The sequence below is a fragment of the Lolium perenne genome, chromosome 1 (genome assembly GCF_019359855.2).
Source record: "Lolium perenne isolate Kyuss_39 chromosome 1, Kyuss_2.0, whole genome shotgun sequence".
In the NCBI taxonomy this organism is placed as follows: Eukaryota; Viridiplantae; Streptophyta; class Magnoliopsida; order Poales; family Poaceae; genus Lolium; species Lolium perenne.
This window is the reverse complement of record NC_067244.2, coordinates 228,888,078-228,894,077: the sequence shown is the minus strand read 5'-3', so window position 1 is coordinate 228,894,077 and position 6,000 is coordinate 228,888,078.

The window sequence follows — 6,000 nt, the reverse complement described above, 5'->3', positions numbered from 1 at the left end:
GCGGGATCGGGACTCCCCCCGCGCTCAGGCGCCATCCTCCGGGCACGCGGAAGTCCGGCGGCGCCGGGTAGTGCAGGAGTCCCGCCTCCCACTGGTGTAGGGAACGGTGGATGAAGACGTTGTTCGCGGCGCCGTGGCCCTCCATTGCTCGCTGGTGGAGGTGGATTGGGGAGAGAAGACATGGCTGGGGAGAGGAGGGAGACGGCGGTGCTGAATGCGGCCATACGCGGTAGGTTCGGCGATAAATAGAGGGAGCCGCGCGTGAATCCGAGGCGACTCCGCGTGGAAGCTACGCGTCCGGCGAAGTCTGACCAGTGGCAGGCTTTTGAAGCGCGCGGAAGATGGTTGGCCTCTGTCGTCGACAAGTCGGGGCCACCATCGCGCGGGAAGTTTTCTCGATGTTTCCCGCGATTTCGTTTCGTACAGAGTCCCCGAGCGCTCCTCGGGGGGCCGGGGATGGCCTGACCTCGCCGGACGGATGAAAGCCCAAATCCGGGCGAAAACGAGGTCACGGGGACGCGACTGGACCGTTTTCGTCCATCCGGATGAAAAAAGGGGTCCTCGGGGGCTTCCCGGGGAGACGGCTGGAGATGCTCTAATATTGTCACCACTGCCTTGCCTTGTGATGACCCACAAGTATAGGGGATCGCAACAGTCTTCGCGGGAAGTAAAACCCAATTTATTGATTCGACACAAGGGGAGACAAAGAATACTTGAAAGCCTTAACAGCGGAGTTATCAATTCAGCTGCACCTGGAAACAGACTTGCTCGCAAGAGTTTATCAGTAGTAACAGTTTTATAACAGTAGCAGTAGTGAAATAACAGCAGCAATGTAACAAAGACAGCAGTAGTGATTATAGTAAACAACAGTATTAAAATACTGTAGGCACAGGGATGGATGAACGGGCGTTGCATGGATGAGAGAAACTCATGTAACAATCAAGGTAGGGCATTTGCAGATAATAATAAAACGGTATCCAAGTACTAATCAATCAATAGGCATGTGTTCCATATATAGTCGTACGTGCTCGCAATGAGAAACTTGCACAACATCTTTTGTCCTACCAGCCGGTGGCAGCTGATACGTCTCAAACATATCTATAATTTCTTATGTTCCATGCTACTTTTATGATGATACTCACATGTTTTATACACATTATATGTCATTATTATGCATTTTCCGGCACTAACCTATTGACGAGATGCCGAAGAGCCGATGTTGTCATTGCTGTTTTTGGTTTCAGAAATCCTAGTAAGGAAATATTCTCGGAATTGGACGAAATCAACGCCCAGGGGCTTATTTTTCCACGAAGCTTCCAGAAGACCGAGGGAGAAACGAAGTGGGGCCACGGGGCGCCGCCACACTAGGGCGGCGCGGCCTAAGGGGGGCCCGCGCGGCCCTAGCGTGTGGGGCCCCCGTGACTCCTCCGACTCCGCCATTCCGCCTACTTAAAGCCTTCGTCGCGAAACCCTCTGTACCGAGAGCCACGATACAGAAAACCTTCCAGAGACGCCGCCGCCGCCAATCCCATCTCGGGGGATTCAGGAGATCGCCTCCGGCACCCTGCCGGAGAGGGGAATCATCTCCCGGAGGGCTCTTCATCACCATGATCGCCTCCGGATCGATGTGTGAGTAGTTCACCCCTGGACTATGGGTCCATAGCAGTAGCTAGATGGTTGTCTTCTCCTCATTGTGCTATCATGTTAGATCTTGTGAGCTGCCTATCATGATCAAGATCATCTATTTGTAATGCTACATGTTGTGTTTGTTGGGATCTGATACATCCATTTTGCATCACTATTTTATATCATAATTTACTGTTATTCATTGATATATTTCATATTTGGAGATGATACTTATGTTATGTCATCTATTTTGCATGTTTCATGATTATTGGAGGATCGCGCACCGGAGTCAGGATTCTGCTGGAAAAAGCGCCGTCAGAATGCAGTATTTCGGAAGTCAACAATTGACGGAAATTATACGAAAAATCCTATTTTTCCAGAAGACGAAGGGAGCCAGAAAGGGGAGCCGAGGAGGGCCGCCATGGGCCCACCTCATAGGCCGGCGCGGGCCCTGCCCTGGCCGCGCCGCCTTGTGAGGAGGGGGCCCACGACCCCCTCTGGCCTCCTCTCCTTCGCGTACTTCTTCGCCCCGAAAACCTAAGCTCCGGGGATAGTCGCGAATAGTCACAGCCGCCTCTGCGGGGCGGAAAACACCAGAGAGAAAAGAGCTCTCCGGCGGGCAGGAATCCGCCGGGGAAATTCCCTCCCGGAGGGGGAAATCGACGCCATCGTCACCGTCATCGAGCTGGACATCATCTCCATCACCATCGTCATCATCTCCATCATCATCACCGCCATCTCCACCGCTGCACCTCGTCACCGCTGTAACGATTTGGGTTGGATCTTGATTGTTTAATAGGGGAAACTCTCCCAGTGTTGATTTCTACTTGTTATTGATGCTATTGAGTGAAACCATTGAACCAAGGTTTATGTTCAGATTGTTATTCATCATCATATCACCTCTGATCATGTTCCGTATGATGTCTCGTGAGTAGTTCGTTTAGTTCTTGAGGACATGGGTGAAGTCTAAATGTTAGTAGTGAATTATGGTTGAGTAATATTCAATGTTATGATATTTAAGTTGTGGTGTTATTCTTCTAGTGGTGTCATGTGAACGTCGACTACATGATACTTCACCTTTATGGGCCTAGGGGAATACATCTTGTACTCGTTTGCCAATTGCGGGGTTGCCGGAGTGACAGAAACCTAAACCCCCGTTGGTATATCGATGCAGGAGGGATAGCAGGATCTCAGAGTTTAAGGCTGTGGTTAGATTTATCTTAATTACTTTCTTGTATTTGCGGATGCTTGCAAGGGGTATAATCACAAGTATGTATTAGTCCTAGGAAGGGCGGTGCATTAGCATAGGTTCACCCACACAACACTTATCAAAACAATGAAGATTAATTAGCTGTATGAAGCGAAAGCACTAGACTAAATTCCCGTGTGTCCTCAAGAACGTTTGGTCATTATAAGTAAACAAACCGGCTTGTCCTTTGTGCTAAAAAGGATTGGGCCACTCGCTGCAATTATTTCTCTCGCATTTTACTTACTCGTACTTTATTCATCTGCTATATCAAAATCCCCTGAATAATTGTCTGTGAGCATTTACAGTGAATCCTTCATCGAAACTGCTTGTCAACACCTTCTGCTCCTCGTTGGGTTTGACACTCTTATTTATCGAAAGTACTACGATACACCCCCTATACTTGTGGGTCATCAGGATCCGATGAATATTGAATACTATGTCAAGTTGATTATCAATCTATCATATATGTTGTTTATGTTCTTGCATGCTCTCCGTTGCTAGTAGAGGCTCTGGCCAAGTTGATACTTGTAACTCCAAGAGGGAGTATTTATGCTCGATAGTGGGTTCATGCCTCCATTGAATCTGGGACAGTGACAGAAAGTTCTAAGGTTGTGGATGTGCTGTTGCCACTAGGGATAAAACATCAATGCTTTGTCTAAGGATATTTGTGTTGATTACATTACGCACCATACTTAATGCAATTGTCTGTTGCTTGCAACTTAATACCGGAAGGGGTTCGGATGATAACCTGAAAGTGGACTATTTAGGCATAGATGCATGCTGGATAGCGGTCTATGTACTTTGTCGTAATGCCCTGATTAAATCTCATAGTACTCATCATGATATATGTATGTGCATTGTTATGCCTTCTTTATTTGTCAATTGCCCAACTGTAATTTGTTCACCCAACATGCTATTTATCTTATGGGAGAGACACCACTAGTGAACTGTGGACCCCGGTCCATTCTTTACATCTGAAATACAATCTACTGCAATACTTGTTCTTTACTGTTCTTCTCAAACAAACATCATCTTCCACACTATACATCTAATCCTTCGTTACAGCAAGCCGGTGAGATTGACAACATCACTGTTACGTTGGGGCAAAGTACTTTGATTGTGTTGTGCAGGTTCCACGTTGGCGCCGGAATCCCTGGTGTTGCGCCGCACTACACTTCGCCGCCATCAACCTTCAACGTGCTTCTTGGCTCCTACTGGTTCGATAAACCTTGGTTTCTTACTGAGGAAAAACTTGCTACTGTACGCATCACACCTTCCTCTTGGGGTTCCCAACGGACGTGTGTTAACTGCACGCATCAGCAGCCGGGCCTCTAGGGAATCTACTGGAAATTAAGGTACTCCTTTTAATAGAGTACCGGAGCAAAGCATTAACACTCCGTGAACACATGTGATCCTCATATCACCGCCTTCCCCTCCGGTTGTCCCAATTTCTGTCACTTTGGGGCCTCGGGTTCCGAACAGCGACATGTGTATACAACTTGCAGGTAAGATCATAAAACAATGAATATCATCATGAAACAATAGCATGTTCAGATCTGAGATCATGGCACTCGGGCCCTAGTGACAAACATTAAGCATAACAAGTTGCAACAATATCATAAAAGTACCAATTACGGATACTAGGCAATATGCCCTAACAATCTTATGCTATTACATGATCAATCTCATCCAATCCCTACCATCCCCTTCAGCCTACAGCGGGGAAATTACTCACACATGGATGGGGGAAACATGGCTGGTCGATGGAGAGGCGTCGGTGGTGATGATGGCGATGATCTCCTCCAATTCCCCATCCCGGCGGAGTGCCAGAACGGAGTTTCTGGTCCCGAGACGGAGTTTCGCGACGGTGGCGGCGTACTGGATGGTTTCTGGCGACTTCGACTTCTCGTCTCGCGTTTTTAGATCGAAACCCTTAAGTAGTCCAGATGGGGGCGTCAGAGGCTGGCCGAGGGGGCCACACAGTAGGGCGGCGCGCCCCCCCTCCAGGCCGCGCCGGCCTAGTGTGTGGGGGCCCTGGGCCTCCCCAGGCCTGCCCTTCTGGCTCCGTGAATCTTCTGGAAAAATAAGCCCTTCGACATAAATTCCGGAGATTTTCCTGAAAGTTGAATTTCTGCACAAAAACGAGACACCAGGGCAATTCTGCTGAAAACAGCGTTAGTCCGTGTTAGTTGTATCCAAAATGCACAAATTAGTGGCAAAACAATAGCAAAAGTGTTCGGGAAAGTAGATACGTTTTGGACGTATCACCTTGCAAAACTGGTACATGATCGGCTTCAATAGTTGTGTAGTTAGACATGCGTAGGCAGTCATCTAGTGTATCAGCAAAGGCTCCATATACAGGTAGCCTCATGGTAGCAGGGGAATATAGATGAGAAACCGAGCACTCCGACATCGTATTTCTTCATCACGAAGTAGGTACCGTACTCTCTCACACCGTGCAACAACTTCATGAATAAATCCATGTTCATCCTTAAGCGGCACCGAAGTTCCTTTCGGGTACATGTCGGGTGGTCGACAAAATAATCAGCATATAGCATATCACGACCCTCCATCCTCTTCATCTGTTTTCCCAAACTTCGAACCTCCACGACTGGGAGCGACATTGTTCATCTCGACCGCTTGTAATTGTAGAAGGCAAGCAAGGATTGTTAAGTAATCATCTTCATGGGAGGCCACTTTGACTTCCTCTTCCATAAAATGGTTTATCATCATCTCGCCGCTATCCATAATATGTGAATCAACAACGGAGCAATCAATTAACCGAATGGTGGCGAGAGCAACACAAATCTTGAAATGAAACCTGTCGAGCCAAACAATCGAACACCTTGCACACAAGCCTAATGTGCGAGGTCGCCGCGAGTCCGGAGGAGCGGTGAGAGGGGCTGCCGAAGCGGCGGGCGATGACCTGGGATTGGTGTAGGCGTCGTCCTGAGTGCAGCGGGGCCACAGCTGAAGATGCTCTAAAGGTACTCGAGAGCAATTTATTAATTTCCTTTTATTTTTTTCTGATGGAGCAGTCAATTCATTAGAGCATCTCCACTGGCGCCCCCGATAGTGGCCCCGATAGCATTTTGGGGGCCGGGAGCGAAAATAGGCTCGCACCG